The 18,471-nt window shown below is 48.4% G+C and overlaps 1 pseudogene; it reads left to right on the forward strand.

The window, feature by feature from the left end:
* LOC144268809 (antigen WC1.1-like) overlaps positions 1 to 18,471 on the forward strand; it is a 36,047-nt pseudogene that overhangs the window by 17,346 nt on the left and 230 nt on the right.

Here is an 18,471-nt window from a genome sequence, read left to right on the forward strand (position 1 = left end):
CCTGGGGGAGCAAGCAGCTGTGCATATCTCTCTGTCAGTGTTATAGAGGGTGGACAATTTATGAGTTTACCCTGTATAGGCTGTATACAGAGTAAAACGGATTTATTTGGGATTTGGATCCCACTGGGAACTGGGTGTCTGGATGCTGGAGATAGGTGACCTGCTGAGCAGTTTTTGGTTGAAGTCTGCAGCTTTTGGGGTGTGGACCAGATCTGGGTCTGTGTTGCAGCAGGCTAGCATGTCTGGCTCAACAAGGCAGGGTTTTGGAGTCCCAAGCTGGCAGGGAAAACGGGCTCAGAGGTAATTTCAGAACATGAGGTGACAGTCCCAAGGGGGTGTCTGTGACCGAACCGATCACACAGGTCATTGGTGACTTTTAAGAATAGGTTAGACAAACATCTATCAGGGATGGACTAGGTACACTTAAACCTCTCTTGGAGTGGGGGGATAGACTAGATGACTTCGTGAGGTTCCTTCCAGTCCTACATTTCTATTTATTCCAAGATTTTATAAGCTGTTCAGGCCTGTTGATTTTTTAAAAAAGTTTATCCCTACTAGATACTGTTTAACATCCTCCTTAGTTACCAACAGACTGCAGAGAGGTTCACCCTCTTCACATAGTATGAATACACTTCCTGCTTCTATCCCAAACCAGAAATGTTTATTGAGCACTTCTGCCTTATTTGCATCATTATAAACTATTTTACCATCTCCATTTGTAATGGGCTACACCTTTGTTAGGATTTGTTTGTTTGTTTGTCTTTACTCCTAATATACTGAAAAAAATGGTCATTATTGTTCCTAGCCCTGCCAACTGTGGAGTTTTCCCTGATAGCTTTAGCTTCCCTTATCGATTTTCTACATTTCAGAACTTCCAGTGTATATCGATTGCTATTAAATTCCCCTCTTTCCATTTGTTGTACATTGTTTTTTTTTTTAAATGTCTGATTGCTGCCTGCACTGTCCCACTGCACTAGGATGGGCTTTTGGCCAAAGTTCTAAGGCAGTGGAACACCTAACTCTCTAAGGATCCTTTGTAATTTTCATCCTTCATTGGCTTTCTAGGACACATTGAGCTCCAGCTGGTTGGAGGGGACAGTGCCTGCTCAGGACGTGTGGAAGTAAGACATGGAGACACTTGGGCTACAATCTGTGATGCACACTTTGATCTCAAAGCTGCCAGTGTTATCTGTAATGGACTAGAGTGTGGAACAGCTCTATCTATCCCAGGAGGAGCTCATTTCCGAGAAGGACATGGACCAATCTGGACTGAGGAATTCCAGTGTGTAGGGAATGAGTCACACCTCGTGTACTGTCCCAGGATATCACACGGGAGTCAGACGTGCTCACATGCAAATGATGCAAGTGTCATATGCTCACGTAAGAATTTGGCACAATGTCTCTAAAATCCCAGTGGTGTGTATTCTAGAGTAGGGTGCAGGAAAAAAATGATCTCACTCTGTAGGGAGCTGGGATAACAAAGCTGCTATCAGCTTCCAGTAAAACCTAAACAACTCAGTATAATGGGAATGGGTTCAATCCCCCCAACTTTCCTTTTCTTTATTATTTAATATAAAATATCTTAAATGCTCCCTCTCTAAACCTCTTCTCCCTTCTCCCCAGGGCTCACAGGGTTCCGGCTGGTGAACGGCAGCACAGCGTGCTCAGGGAGGGTGGAGATCCAGGTTCTTGGTGCCTGGGGAACCCCCTGTGACTCACGCTGGGATTTACCAGATGCCAACGTGCTCTGTCGTCAGCTCGACTGCGGATTCGCTGAATCAGCCGCAGGAGGAGGGTATTTTGGGAAGGGAACTGGCTCTGTCTGGACAGACACATTTCACTGCAAAGGGACTGAAACCCATTTGGGCCATTGCTCTGTTACTGCCCTGGGGGCCTCTCAGTGCTCACACGACAATGATGCCAGTGTGATTTGCTCAGGTAAGTGCAAGAGAGATGCTGGATTAAGGACACCTGCCCCTCAGTGTGTGATGCTGCCCCACAGTACTTACAACGATTAAAGCCAAAATTCCCAACTCGCTACTTATTTGGGAAAAATAAAAGGAATACTTGTGGCACCTTAGAGACTAACCAATTTATTTGAGCATAAGCTTTCGTGAGCTACAGCTCACTTCATTGGATGCATACTGTGGAAAGTGTAGAAGATCTTTTTATACACACAAAGCATGAAAAAATACCTTTGTGTGTATAAAAAGATCATCTACACTTTCCACAGTATGCATCTGATGAAGTGAGCTGTAGCTCACGAAAGCTTATGCTCAAATAAATTGGTTAGTCTCTAAGGTGCCACAAGTACTCCTTTTCTTTTTGCGAATACAGACTAACACGGCTGTTACTCTGAAACCTACTTATTTGGGGTGATTGAGCAGCAACCTGAGACCCTCAGGGCCTGATTCTCCAGAGTACTCACCATTTCTGCAGAGCTTTATGTGTTCAAAGTACTCTCCAGACACTAATAAACCCTCACCAAACTCCAGGGAAGTAGGTAGGGAAGTATTATTATTAGCTCCTGTGACAGGTTGGATCACAGAAACCCCTTGGGGGCTGCCACCTGATGTGTCAAGACTACTTCTGCCCCTGCTTTCCCTGCCAGCTTAGGACTCCAGCACCCTGTCTAGCTGAGCCAGACATTCCAGTCTGCTCCAGCACAGACCCAGGGTCTGAAGCACGTGCCTCAAAGCTGCAGACTTAACTGAAAGCAGTTAAGAAGTGTTCCTGTCTTTAACACTCAGATGCCCAACTCCCAATGGGGTCCAAACCACAAATAAATCCATTTTACCTTGTATAACGCTTATACAGGGTAAACTCATAACTTGTCCGCACTCTATAACACTCGGAGAAAGATATGCACAGCTGTTTACCCCCCCTCTGAATGAATACATACTCTGGGTTAATTAATAAGTAAAATGTGATTTTATTAAATACAGAAAGTAGGATTTAAGTGGTTCCAAGTAGTATCAGACAGAACAAAGTGAATTATCAAGTAAAATACAATAAAACATGCAAATCTAAGCCTAATACAGTAATAAAACTGAATACAGATAAAATCTCACCCTCAGAGATGTTTCAATAAGTTTCTTTCACAGACTGGATGCCTACCTAGTCTGGGCACAATCCTTTCCCTGGTACAGCCCTTGTTCCAGCTCAGGTGGGAGCTAGGGGATTTCTCATGATGGCTGCCCAATTTGTTCTGTTCCACTCACTTATATATCTTTTGCATAAGGCGGGAATCCTTTGTCCCTCTCTGGGTTCCCACCCCTCCTTTTCAATGGAAAAGCACCAGGTTAAAGAGGGATTCGAGTTCAGGTGACATGATCACGTCACTGTAAGACTTCATTACCCACTTGCTAGTATACAGGAAGACTGAGAAGTAAAAAGAGCAATCCACAGTCAATTGTCCTGGTTAATGGGAGCCATTAAGATTCCAAACCACCATGAATGACCCACACTGTGCATAACTACAATAGGACCTCAGAGTTTATATTTCATATTTCTAGTTTCAGATACACGAATGATACATTTATACAAATAGGATGACCACACTCAGTAGATTATAAACTTTGCAATTATACCTTACAAAAGACCTTTTGCAGGAAGCATATTTCAGTTACATTATATTCACACTCATCAGCATACTTTCATAAAATCCTACAGCGTGCAATGTCACAGCTCCATTTTACAAACGGTGAAATGGAGAAAGAAAAGCAAAGTGACTTGCCCAAGGCCACCCAGAACTCTCAACAGACGTCTGCTCTCCTCTTTACAACTGATACCTTTGTACCTTGGGGGCAAAAAACCTGGCAGTTCTCCTGCTTCTCAAGGGCGCTGCTACCGGCATTCCTAACTGAATTCCCTGCAGCCCTGCCCGGACTCTCCTAACTAGCCACCCAGCCCATACCCTGGTTCTTGGAGGGAACTCCTCAGCACATGAAGATGCTGATTTCTCCCTAGAATTGCTGGAAGGAGAATCCCTTCTAAGGAAAAGCACCTGGTCCCTTCCATATGAGCTCCATCTGCAGTGATCCCATCCAGCCTTCCTGAGGGGCTGTGGTACCCAGTTATATCCATGAGCCTCCTCGGAAAGCCTCAGATCTACTCTCTACCCTCACACTACACTAGTGGCATACCTAGGACAGGAAACTTGGGTGGGCCCCAGCTTTCCGGGGTGGGCAGTGACGGTAGGAGCAGAGGGAGGGGTGCAGGAGGAACCCGGTGCCCTGGGAAGGGGGCAGGAGGGAGGGGGGCTCTCCTCCCTCCACCCCTTCCAGCCGGCCCTTACCGCTCAGCAGGCACCCAAAGCGGAGGCTACCCGGGGCACACAGGCTGCGGGGTGTGCCTAGGGTAACCAGATAGGAAATGTGAAAAATTGGACAAGTGGTGGGAGGTAATAGGAGCCTATATAAGAAAAAGACCCAAATATCAGGACTGTCCCTATAAAATCGGGACATCTGGTCACCTAGGCGTGCCTTTTGGGCAAAGTGGGGTCCCACTAGGGCTCAAGCTCTGCTTACCGTTCCCGACCCTGGCTCAGTGTCCATCAGCCCAGCCACGTCCCTTTCCTGCCGGTGCTGGGAGCTGCTGCCCCGGTCTTTGGCCCCAGCACTAGCCCCACCCAGACCTGCCCTCACAAGGCACACCCCCCATGGGGCTAGTGCTTGGGTCAGAGACCAGGGAAGCAGCGCATGGCGCGGGCAGGAGAAAGATGCAGCCAGGCTGTTGGACACCGAGCTAGGGGTGGGAATCCCAGCCTGTGGATTCGGGGGACTCCAGCCCTGATTTGGGTGGGTCTGGATGATAACTGGGTGGGCCACAGCCCACCCGTGGCTACACCCCTGCACTACACTAGCTGCATGCAGGCAGTCTCCTGGTTCAGTCTTAGGGTGAACTCCTGGCTCCGCTGAAGTCAATGGAGGTTTTACCATTGCCGTCAGTGGGGCCAGGATTTCACTCTTAGCCTTGAAATGTTATTTGGCTACCAAGATCCTTGAGCTGTTTGGATCCAGTGCACACACACTGCACCCGTCAGGTTGCCATACTAGTACATACTGTACCTGACACAGCCAGTAGGTGTGCCCTGCACTGACTCTGCTGTTGTCTTTTAACATGGTCAGTCTCTCCTGGCTGCACCTGGGTCTGAACTCGGTGAGTAATTCCTAACTTACCACCTTGCTGTAGGACTCTCTGATTCTGAGACATACACAAATACTGAGATTCACATCCCAAGGGAGTCACAATATTCACCAACAAAGCATGTCCCCTTCCCCGCCCCACACATAACCTGCTTCTTGTGCTATGAATTGATCAGCTGAAATCTCACGTTAGGCTCAGAGATGACACGACATTTCAGGGGACAGCTCCAGTTAGAACCACCAGTGCTGGGAACTATCTAACACTAGGAGCTCCAGCACTGGATCCACGTGAACCAAGAAAGTTGCCACCTGCTGAGCAAAGATGAGAGGGAACTAAGGGAATTTACCAATAATAACCTGTTCCTGACCACCATGAATCCTGCTCTTCCATTGGCCAAACTCCCTCAACGCAAACTTGCCTAAATCATTCACGACCCACCTGCTAAGTGCTTGTGCAGACACCGTTCACTGGCTTCCAGGCATTTAAGCCTGGATAAAGTGACTACAAACCTCAGCAGCCATTCCACCACCACACACAGAGACTATTTTCCCAATCAGTAATCGGCAGAAATTCCCTCGCTCACTCATTTAGAGAGTCCGTTGGCAAGCCCTTGTGTCAAGCTCAGAGTTTTAAAATCATTGCAGCACCTTCCACTTTTAGATTCACAGGAATAAGTGTCTTCTGAAAGAGATTGTTCACTTCAACACTGTGACACACTCTGATGACTGACTTATACCTTCTTATTGAGAAATATTCCACAATTTCATGTGCAGTATTTCTAGTGTATAAGAGAGAGTGTTATTCAGTGTATTTCCCATCTCTCCTGAGCCCAGGTCACTCTGAATCACTCAGACTGCTGAACGGAGAGAGCCGGTGTGATGGGAGAGTGGAGATTTCCCTCCGTGGTGTGTGGGGCAGAGTGCTGGATGACCAGTGGGACATGGACGATGCCAGCGTGGTGTGCAGGGAGCTCCAGTGCGGAGTCGCTGAGAAAGCTTTTAACCCCCCGAAGTCTGAGAATGGAACGGGCCCTGTGGGGCTCAGAAGGGTCCAGTGTGCAGGAAATGAGACTCGCCTGACTCTCTGTGACATCTCCACGTCTGAGACAGCCCAGGCAGGAATTGCTGAGGACGTCGGTGTCCTTTGCTCAGGTGATTCATTTCGAAATCTCACAAACATTTTCTGTTCAGCAGGAAAATACATATTAACAGCTGTGATCTATCCCTGCAGGGAGCCGGCGGATCAGACTGGTGAACGGGGCAGGTTGCTGTGCCGGGAGAGTGGAGATTTATTACAACGGCAGCTGGGGGACAGTCTGTGATGATTCCTGGGATCTGTCAGACTCCGATGTCGTTTGCAAACAACTGGGATGTGGACGTGCCACCAATGCAACTGTCTCTGCTCATTATGGGCAAGGATCCGGGCAGATCTGGCTGGACGATGTGAACTGCTCTGGGAAGGAATCCGATCTCTGGGCGTGTCCTTCCGGGGGCTGGGGCCAGCACAACTGCAGACACAAAGAGGACGCGGGAGTTCTCTGCTCAGGTCTGTTCTGGGAATGCTCACGTGAGCCTGGTTACCAGGGGATTAAATGGAGCGGGCAGATGTTTAAGGAGATTGCTGAGAATGATACTCTCACTGACTGTCTCTGCCTCCCTTTCCCTTGTGTAACTACCTACCAGGATCACCATTAGAAAATCCTCAGCTCCCACCCAGAGGTGTTGGAGATATTGAAGGATTTCCCTAATGCTAGAAGTCTGCATCTCAGGTATCTGAAGGGGATTGTATCATGGAAAGCAGTGACTGAAAAGGATGTAGGGTCCTAGTGGAGAAATAACTGAACATGAGCTCCCAGTGCCGTGTGTGGCAAAACGGGCTAATGCGAACCTTGGATGTATAAACAGGGGAGTAGTGAGTAGGAGTGGGGACTAAATTTTACTGTTGTACATGATGCTGGTGAGACAGATACTGGAATACTGTGTCCAGTTCTTATGTCCACAAAAATTGGAGCAGAGAAGAGCCACAAAAGTGATCTGATGAATAAAAGCCTTACGGTGAGAGATTTCAGATGCTGAATCTGTTTAGCTTATCAAAACGATCAAGAGGTAACTGGATTACAGGGCATAAGTCCCTTCACAAGGAGAACATACCACTTCCTAAAGGGCTCTTTAATCTAATGCAGAAAGGCAGAACAAGAGTCGATGGCTAGAAGCTGAAACCAGACAAATTCAGATAACAAATAAGGCCCAGGTTTTTAACAGGGAGGATGATTAACCATCGGAACAAACTACCAGGGAAATGGTGCATTCTACATCTCTTGAAGTCTTCCTGTCTAGACTGCATGCCTTTCTGGAAGCTATGCTTACGTCAAACTCAAGTTATTAGGCTCTATGCAGCTGTTTTACAGAAGGTCAGACTATTTGATCTCATGATCCCTGTCACACTATCTGGAGAGGCTCACGGCACTGAGTGCCCACCTAAGGGCAGATGGTGAGAAACAAGGCAATACCCCAAACTGCTGATGTGTTCTATAAGTAGATTTCACCAAGCCTGTAACAGATGTGAACTCCTGGACCAATGTTTCCTCTAATTTTTACATCCATGTGCAGAATGAATTTTGTTATGTGCACCAGTCTAGAGGTGATGTGTGGTGGGGTTGGGGCTGAGGGGTTCAGAGTGTGGGAGGCAGCTCAGGGCTGGGGCAGAGGGTGGCTGTGCAGGGGGTGAAGGCTCTGGCTGGGGGTGCGAGCTCTGGGGTGGGGCCAGGGATGAGGGGTTTGTAGTTCTGGCTGCCCTGGGGCTGCAGCGGGAAGAGAGGACTCCCCCAAGGCCTCTCTTGCTGCACAGCCTGGGGCCAGGGGAGAGGCACCTCTCCCCACTGCGGCAGCTCCAGGGCTGAGGAAGAGGTGCTTCTCCAGTCTAGGCCCCTGTGGCTGCTTGCCTATGCGGCCTTTGATAGCCTTCTGTGCGTCCACATGGCCACGCATCTTAGAGGGAACTTAGTCCTGGATCACTGTATCTATCTTACCATGGAGTCACAGACCGTCCCCTTAGACTCTCCAGTCTATTGTCACCCAAACAAACTGGACTTAGTGATAAGTGGTCACTTACACCAGAAATCACATCACATTCAGGTTTCTTCCAATCCCAAGAGACCAGCCACTTACTCAGATCACTTGGTATCCTGGATCTTACACCGAAGACAATGCCTGTAGCCAATCCTGTAATAAACTATATACAGGTTTATTCATTAGGAAAAAGAAATAAAAGGGCTGTTTACACGGTTAAAGCAAGCAATCATCTACACACAAATCAGTTACCATTTATATCCTCGGAGTGACAGAGTTGTAGTGATCTGTCAAGTCCAAATGTCCTTCAACGCTGACCCAGGGGTAACCCCTTGGGGTCTCGGGCTTCAGTTTGGTTTCTTTAGCCCTGTCAAAGTTCAAACAGCCAAAAAGATGAAAAATCTTCCCATCTATTATTTTTATTTCCCTCTTCCAGCCTTCAAAGCAATGGGATAAGACCTTCTGCATGTACTACATGCAGGGGATGGGTGGCAGGGATCATTCCCGTGCCTGAGTTCACAAGTTCAGAGCAAACATTTTCAGTTATAAAGCAAAACTTACATATGTTCTTGTTGCATGGACCACAGACATTACAAGTGAGATTAATGCCAGCAGCAACTAACCAGCATTTCATAAAGTCTAAACACTCAATACATTCTTACAAGACTAATACCTGTTTTCAGCAAAACTAACACACATGTGACCCTGCCTGGTCTCCAGCCACGAGATTGTAAATTCTCAGCTAAGGCCTGCAGCCTGGACAAGAGCTGGCATCTGGCCTGCCAATGTTACAATCCTTCCCGGCCTTTATCTATTACAATCTGTATGTAATTGCTGGTAAATGGTGGCCTTCCAGAGATGCCCACTGTATTTCTAAGGGGCCTGTAGTGTCTAAAAGAGTCTCTTATGCCGGGAGTGGTTCTCTAGCAGTTGCTCCTGCAGAATAATGCACAGGATCGTTAGCAATCGCTGGGATTCCACTCTTCACACCCCAGTTCATTTCTGAATCAAATGATTTAAATTCCCTTTTTCTGCATTTCCTTCTAGAGTTCACAGATCTGAGGCTGGTGAGTGACAGTGACTGTGCTGGGCGGCTGGAGGTTTTCTACAATGGGACGTGGGGCAGTGTTTGCTCCAATGCGATGTCTGGAGTCACCCCAGCAATTGTCTGCAAACAGCTGAACTGTGGGGAGGGAGGGCAGATTGCAAGTGACTTTGAATATGGACCAGGTTCTGGTCCCACGTGGCTGGACCACATTGCATGCAGTGAGCAGCACAGCTCCCTCTGGCAGTGCCTGTCAGACCCTTGGGATCCAAAGTCATGTGATAACCGAGCAGAAGAGACCCATATTTCTTGCACTGGTAATTCTGAAACTACCTGCATGCGCGTGTACAAACACACATGTACGCGATGTGTTCAATTAATTGAAAGGTTAGGAGAGAACTTTTGTTGTTGTTCACATCTCAGTGTAGGCAGATTTACATTCTCAACACAAGTTACAAACATATTTTCATGATGTTTTATAGGAACAAGCATTTGTCTGATTAACAACAAACATGGAATTTAATCAATTAATTTTAAAAGAGACCGATGTTGGACACTGCGATAAGGTAGTCTGAGAGCCAAGAAAAGCCTCTCCCTAGAGACGGACATTAGGCAGCTCTGTGGTTATTAATCCTTTTGGGATGAACAATCAGAGATGGACCCAGGCTGTGCAGTTTGGGTCAGAACTGGAATCCCCCATAAGTCTGGGTGCATGTCGGCCTGTGTGTCTGAGTAACAGCTAAATAGCAAATTAATTAGGTATTAAATGACCCAGAGTTCACATTTCAGTTCACACAGTGCTGAAATTAGGGGTTTAAAATACAGATAAATTCTACTCCCACATCACACACACAACCCAGTGCATTCACCTCAGCTTTTTCTCTCCATAGGGAAAAAACAAAAAACCAACTCAGACCCTGTTTGCTGAATGCCCGAACTCTCCCAGCTGCACAGGTATCTCTGCTTCTCACTGTCTCCCTCGTGGTCCCTAAGTTGTCCCAGTAACATGTGAGGTTTCTGCATTTCTAGACCAGGACAAATTACGTGTCGTGGGAGGAGAGGACAGATGCTCGGGGAGAGTGGAGGTTTGGTACCGTGGCTTCTGGGGAACAGTTTGTGATGACTCCTGGGACATGGCGGATGCTAACGTTGTATGTAAACTACTGGGCTGTGGATCTGCTGTAACTGCCCCAGGCGAGGCTGCATTCGGCCAGGGGATTGGTCCCATCTGGGTGGAGACGTTGAATTGCAGAGGGACAGAGTCATCTCTCTGGGACTGTCCTGCCAAGCCCTGGGTGAGAGCAACTGTGGTCATAAGGAAGATGCTGCCGTGAATTGCTCAGGTGAGTGACAGGAGATGTTTCTGCGACATGCTGTAATATTCAGGGAGAAGGATCGTTTAACCCACCCATCCCCTTTGGTCCCAGACCAGGCCCTCCCATCTCCTGTGTGCTGGAGCGTCCTGGATATTGAGGGGTGGAACCTTTGTGGGGTCAGACTGGCTCAGGAATCAGCCCACATAGCCCCTGCATCCATCATAGGCCCCACTGTGCTGCTTTGTTATGAGAGTCCTCATTGCTGCACAGAGCACAAGGGACTTGGGCCCGAAATCACTAACAAACAGGTCCTGTGCTGCTGTGAGGGAGTTTGTGGAGGTGACAGCTGGAGACAACCAGGGACTCTCAGAGGTGAGGATCCCCCCCAGGAACAAACAAGTCACCTCCCCCTTGCTACAGGTTCGTGGGCTCCCACGACTCTCAGAGGCTAATCTCTCCCTGTCACATGTTCATTTCCATCCAGCTCCCCCGCGCCGCCCTCCGACCGACAGTGGGAGAGTCACGGTGCCCGTGGTCATCAGCATTATCCTGGGGGCCCTGCTCTGCCTGGTCTTAATCATCCTGGGGGCGCAGGTGCGAAGTGCCAGGGCACAGCGCAGAGGTGGGTCCTGATTGGTGTCACTGAGTGAAATGCTTCTGCAATATCAGGGGGGCTGCAGGGTGTCAGGGTGAGGGGCGATACCAGGTTGGGTGGGGTGGCCAAGGGTGCCTGTTAACTCCTCTCTCGTTGAATATTTCATTAACTGTCTGGCAGTGGAACAGCCCAGCCGTGAAATCTGGAGATGATACTGGCTAGGGACCTTTACAGTTTCAGAGAAACGGCATCTGTATCCCCACATGCACCCACCCTCCGGTGATCCACTCCAGGAGTGCCTACTCAGGCCTCCTGCTGTCACCTGTCTCTGGGTGGGAACCCCCTGTCCCATCTCCTTGCGGCCAGGGGCTTTTAAGACTGTACAGCCCCCTGCCTTCCACTGTGATACCCCCAGCAAACCAGTCTGCCTACAGGCCAGCCCCCATGCTGTGCTTTCTCCCCAAGGGCTATGAGCAGGGCATTGTCAGCAGTTACAAGTTAGCACCCAGCTCTCTCTCAGCAGATTACACCTTATTCCGAGGATAAAAGTATGACAGAGAAAACATATTAAAACAATAAAAATTCCTCCATACTTGCTGAACATACCAGAATTCACCCATCTTCCTCATGGGCAGCCTGGTAGACCAACGTCCCTCCAACGATTCAGTGTTGGGATCCCTATGAACAGAAGGTCCTGCCCATTTGCAGAATCAAAATGAAGGCCCTGAGTCTTTTTAAACTCAGCCTTTCATATCAGAAGTCCTCCTTTGTCTCTTGGTCTCTGGTAACCCAGTTTGAACCAGTCTGTATAAACCACCCTGAAGGTTGTTACCTTTCTGGAGTTGTTTACAATCTCAGTGATTCATCTTAATCACCCACCCACCCATCCACCCCCCCCACACACTCAGTGTTTTTTCTTCCTGGAGGAGCTGTGGTAACCCTCCCACTTGCAGTAGAACATAAACCATTCATAGCTTTAATAAAGTGATTCCCAAAGATGCCGCCTGGAGCTGCAGTATCTGCCACAGGGAGGGGATCTGAATATCATGAGGAGAGACATCATGGAAAAGGGACCTAGACAAATTGGAAATATTGTCAAGAAAAAAAGGTGTATAAAAAAAGAGCTGTGGTAAATAGTTGTGAAGAGAGTGATACAGTAGAAAAGACAATCTTAGAAAGGAGAAGTGTGGGAAAGGAGCATTTTACAGTTTTGTACTCAAAGCTGGCACTTCTAGGGGATTTTACCTCTATAACACACATTATACAAACATTAGCGACCAGCTCCTTGGCAAGAAGATAGAGGACGGGATTGCCATCAACATACATGTAACAGTCACAACTTTGCAGTAAGATAATGACTATAATCAGATCTCATCTTCAGGGTTTCAGCCAGTCACCTGCAGGGGTCAGGAAGGAATTCTGGGAAGCCCCCATCTTTGTGTTTTGTTTTGCTTCGTTTTGTTTCTTGCCCTCCTCTGAAGCATCAGACTTTAGCTACAGAGGGAGCTGTGACACTGGATGGGCTGGACCAGTCCTCTGAGGTGATACAGAGAAACCTCTTTCGAAGATATCTGGCTGGTGTGTCTTTTCCACATGTTCAGGGTCAAACCAATTGTCAGATTTGGGGTCAGGAAGGAATTTCCCCCCAAGTCAGATTGGAAAAAAGGGACCTTGGGGGATTTTCCTCTTCCTCTGAACCATGGAGCATGGATCGCCTGCCAGGATTATCAAGGCACCTCTCAAGTAACCAGTTCCCTGCCACTGCGGGGCCCTTGGGCATTGGTGGCACCTTACTCGCTCCTGCTTTCTGCCTGTGGCACACAAGAGTTTATTCTCCTGAGGACTGAAATGCTTTACTCTAAGTGCATCTTTGGGCTCAAACCTCCGGGTATCTTGGTGAACTGCAGTGGCCTGTATTATACAGGAGGTCAGACTAGATGTTCTAATGGTCCCTTCTGGCCTTAAACTCGATGAAAAAAAAGATGTTCTCACCATTTTGCAGATAAACACCTGTGTGGGGGAAGAATTATTTAAGCTGCTCCAAAGGGAAATAGCCAGAAATAATGAGATGAGATTAAAAAACTTTAAGATGACTGTGAGGAAGCTTCCTGACAGCGAATCAGCCCTGGAACCATCACCAAAGGGCTGTTGTGGAAAGAAACCCGGTCACCTGGCTCATTTAAATTCCAGCACTGGGAATGTGCGGTAGGGTTCAGGCTCGCACTGGGCCCATGGGGAGGGGCTGGATGATCCCATAGTGTTTCCCATCTCTGGTTTCAATGACCCTGTGCAAACCCTGCCCTTTGTTTTCAGGCTCCAGAAGACCCTTGGATCCCTTCTCTGAGACCGTGTACGAGGAGATTGATTATAACCTGATGAGAAAAAAGCAGGAGATGTTCAGTCGCTCAGGTCTGTGGGTCTCACTCTTAACAGGGAGCAGCTATCTAATGCCCTGTCCATCGGAGGCCCTGACCCAGAGTTAAATCACTGCAGCTTCAGCCCTGTGAGCTTGTCATTGGAGCTGGGCACAAGTCTCCATTGCGAAATGTTTTGGTGAAAAATGCAGATTCAGAGACAGCGAAACATTTCACAAATTCCTGTCAATTTCACCCAATTGTTCCAAATACACACAGAACGATTAATTTCATTTCAACGCTTTCTAAAGAAAACATTTTGTTTTCTTCAATTGGATATTACTTTTCCATTAGAAATTTCCTTTAATATTATTGGGAAAAAAAACAAATAAACAAAAATTAACGAATGTCCAAAAGAACGTCAAATGGTTTCATTCAACATTAAACTTTTTTTTACTTTTGCATTTCCCAAAAATTGCTCAAAAAAGTCATTTTTGGCTCAACTCAAAACAATCTTATGTTTTGCTTTTTTCCCCCAACGGTCAGAAAACCAAACCATCTGGTTGTTTTTGCCAAGCTCTAGCTGTGGGAGCTGGGTCTGTGGTGAGACCAGCAGTTACTCATGTAGACTGAGGGAGATGGGTTTCCTTCCCATCATACACTGAGTGTCCCAATTCTAGGGACAGTTAATTTCCCATCTGCCCATCATGCAGCCTTGGCGTGTAACCAGTGCGGGGTCAGGAAAGCGACTGTCTGGGGCAGGCTAAACTATCATTTGAAAACTTCTTTGGAGAAGGGGATGATCTGTGCCCCCCTCCCACCGCAGCCACTGGTCTGTTGGGTCGGCTCCCTCCTGCCCCCGGAGCAGAGAGATCAGCTCAGGAGAGCCTCATGAGTTTGAGTACCGGCCCTTTTATCCTTTGTGCCATTTTGTCTCAATGTCTGATGGGAACACCCTGCCCAAGGGCTGTGCTGTGGTGGGGTCTGGGAAAATGCTCAGGGCATCTTCCAGCATCACTGCCAAGATGGTTACAGTGAATCACAAAAAGAAAAGGGGTACTTGTGGCACTGTAGAGACTAACAAATTTACGAATCACAGACTCTGCTCTGGGCCTTTCTTGGTTTAATCTGGAAACACCACGGAGAGCTGATCGACTGATTCATGGGGGAGGTGGGTATTTACCCATAAGAAGGAGGAGTCCCCTCTGTGGCTGAGGAGGCCAGGACAATTGTGGAACTTCCCTGGACCAGCAGCCAGAGACGGGCCTTTCACTCACCACAGCATCTTTCAGGTCGGATTGTATCATCCCCTCAGTCACATTTACCACAATAACATGGAGATTTCTCTTGCGGAGTCTGTGTCAGCCTCTCACTGCTCAGAGTTGCTGTGAGTCACCATGTCCTGTAGAAGAAGATATAGATTGAGACTGGAAATCCTGCTCCAGGCCCCAAATGTGTTCCCAGTCGTGCAGTTCTGCTGTTCTCACTGTGATGAATTTCTGGTTCTCGTCTCTCCAGTCTCCTATTCAGATGACTCAGTGATGAAGCTGCAGTATTACACCTGGGACAGTGAGGGGGAAAACGATCCTGGATAAGAACAAGGTAACGGGGGAGGGGCCGAGAGACCCACATCTGGGCAGAGAAATTAATTTCTATCACACTTTCTGCAATCGCAGCCATTTCCACCCCCCCCCCCCCCACGGTTCCCATTTTACACAGTTGGGTCTCATCCCATTGAACAGGATTTCTGTCAGAATCTCAGGATGGGAACATGTGACCTTCTCCTGAGCACACACCCCTCAGAGTGGCTCCCAGTGACCTCCCCAGGTGAGGAGCTGGAGGAGACGGGTCAGTCTCTTTGGGTGGAAGGCATCAGTGCCCAGCAGGGCTCATCTCTTGTCCCCGAGAGAGAGAGGAAGATTGTCCTATGTTATAATTACAGATGGGCTCAGCCCAACTCACTGATCCGAACCCACCAGAACTTTGGGGGGTGAAGGGATTTGCAGATTCTGACCCCAGCTCTGGATCTCAGTTTTGGGGCTGGCACCTGTTGCTGTAACAGGCTGAAGCAAAATCCTGGACCTGAACTTTCTGGCCTGGCCCCATCTCTAATCATAAACGGGGCAGCATTTCTACCCCAACTACTCTCAAGGGAGTCCATGAATTTGGCCCTGTGGGAGTTTAGCCTGTGGCTGGGGGATGAGACACTGAGCAGATGAGCCAGTTCTGCTGAGAAGCTGGAGCGCTGCCAAGCTGAGCCCTGGGCTGCCTGAGAGGCTAGTGGCGAGCAGGAGCTCACAAAGGATCAGGCCATCAACCCTCCAGCGGGAGCTTTAATTCCTGCAGAGGGGAGGTTCCCCCTCCCCAGTGTAACAAGAAAATTCAAACCTGTCTGCAGAGATCAGCTGGATTCACACAGGCCAGCTCTGGCCTGGCAGTCCCGTGTTCCAACCCCTTATCTCAGCATAGGCCCAGATCCTGCTCCCACTGAAACATGTGAAAGAGCTGCTGTTGGATTCTGCAGGGACAGGATTGGCCCCTAGTTATTTCTCGGACTCCTGTTTTACTGTAGTTCTCTGACTTGTGCCCCTCTCACCATGTGCCCCTGAGACTTCCCCTCTCACGTGCCATGATACACAGCTCTAGTTAGAAGGGCCACCTGCACTGAAGAGACGCTGCTGCTGCCATGAGCTGAGTGTGGTGTTTGCTGTTCCAGAGGGAGTTTCCCCAGGGGGGTCTCAGCTGGATTACGATAACGTGGAGGAGTCTCCCTTGAACGACGTCCCCCAGGCTCCAGAAGGCCGAGGTGAGCAGTGAATCCGCCTCCTGGAAGCAAAGTCACCCTGACGAAAAACTAACTGTATTTCCCAGAAGGGACAATAGTGGTTTGTTAAGAAAACCAGGAAGTTCACCCACCAGTATTGTCTATTGGCGTAATGCTGGGGGCACTGACCAGGTGCATGACAAGAGCTGTGTGGAGGCCCAGGGGTAGGGAAGCATGTGATGTCCTCATGCATAATAAAGGCCCATTGCAGGGACTGAAGGAGCAGTTTGCTCAGGAGCTGCCCACACTATACTTGGCTCAGGTCACTGCCCCAGCTTATATACATCTGTGTCAGACAAGCTGTGCTGGGGGGACATAGAGATTTTACACCCAAGGACCCATGTCCCGACCTTATTAGCTGGCTCAGCTCCAAGTGGTGTCAGTGCCTTGGAGACTGATGGCAGTTTATGGGGTAAACTTTATCAGGAGAATGCACTGAAAAGTCATTTTTAAAGTAATGTCAAGTTTAGGAAGCCGGGGACAAGCTCTGGGCAATTCCAAGTCATTTCTGTTTGTCATTATTGTAATCAAATGCCTTGTGGAGCAATCCCTCTGGACTAGATCCCAGTCCCCCCTTTCTAGACCTCCCCCCGCCCCACGTTTGTAATCTGGGAGCTCTAGGATCCTCTCAATTAGCGATTGAAATATATCAAATCAATGTGACATGTGAAATCCCCCAGTCTGAGGGTTTCAGAGGAGGGCTTCTCTTAATGCCCTGAAGGTGGAAGTTAAGTGCTGAGAGATCCCCAGGGACCAGTGAGGCTGGTGCATCTGCAGCTTGTAGTTTTTTTCTGTCTTCACTGTGAATATTCTCTTAATTACTTCATATCTTCACGTCAGATGCCCCTGCCCTGCCTGGAGGTGTCCCAGGGGCTGTTTACGATGATGCCAGAGAAGTGTCTGTCCCTGAAGGTGACCCTGGCTTGGGGCAGAATGACGAAAAAGGCACTGGGCCGAGTGACAGGGACAGGGATGCACAGACAGGTGAGTGGAGAACTGTTTGCACTTCAGAGTGTCTCTGTACAGTGGGGTAGCTGGAAATGTGGGGTACACAGCAAGGGAACAGCCCTGGCCAACCCAATGCCTGTGAGAAAAACTCTCCTTCTCTCATCTTTCCATTCCCTCAAGGAAGAGGCTTCAGTGCCTGAAATAGAGAGAGGAAAAGTAGGATCTGTGCTGGGTGGCACTTCGTGGTCAAACCAGCAAGATAGCTCGGATTCCCTCAAGCTCTAGGTTCAAATGCTTGTGTGGCTGCCCTACTCTTGATGTACTGGATTCCTACCTATTTACTGAACGTGTATCTTTTGGGCAGAATCTTATAAACCAAAGTCATGTTACTGCTGCACAAATGCTAAAGAGCCCATGACACTTCCTGTAAAAGTCGGGCTTAGCCCATTATCCTTGGCCTAAGTTTCCACTCCCCTCCCTGTTGTGCCACGAGCAGAGGAGGTGCAGTGGTGATGAAATGTGCATTGCTTAGTACTTGATGCTTATCTTCATTGTTAGGGAAGAGTGAAAGTTCTGATGTCCTTAAGTGCTCCTGGCTGGTAAGTGCTTGGGATTTTTTTCACCAATGTACAGGTAGCTATAGCTGGCACTGGGCAGTGTTAGCTGTTCTGGAAACCAAAGGTTTTAATTTCTAGACTGTGTATCGAGATGATGGATTAGAACTTGTTCTAGACCAAGCCAGAAGACTGAAGGGGGAACAATTCCTAGCCCACACCATAGAGCAAAGGTTCTTAATCCGTGGAGCATAGAATATATTCTGGGGCAGCATGAGAAGCCAGAGCAGAGAGCAGCGGCTCTTTTCCGGGCACCCAGCTTCGAAGGCAGCGCTGCCACCAGCAGCAGCGCAGAAGTAAGGATGTCCGAGTATGGTGTTGCCACTCTTACTTCTCCGCTGCTGCTGGCGGTAGTCCTGCCTTCAGAGCTTGGCAGCCAGGGAGCTATGTACTTACATGGCTCTTTGTGATTCAATGCCCGACTGCTTTTCATATTTAGTGAGAGTTGCACGTTGATTTTTGTAAATCGGTAGATGTACTTGTGTGGTGGGGGTGGGAGGCATCAACTGCAATGGACACAAAGAAGGGGGGTGATCAAATAAGTTTGAGAACCACTGCT

This window comes from Eretmochelys imbricata, chromosome 1 (assembly GCF_965152235.1).
Source record: "Eretmochelys imbricata isolate rEreImb1 chromosome 1, rEreImb1.hap1, whole genome shotgun sequence".
NCBI lineage: Eukaryota > Metazoa > Chordata > Testudines > Cheloniidae > Eretmochelys > Eretmochelys imbricata.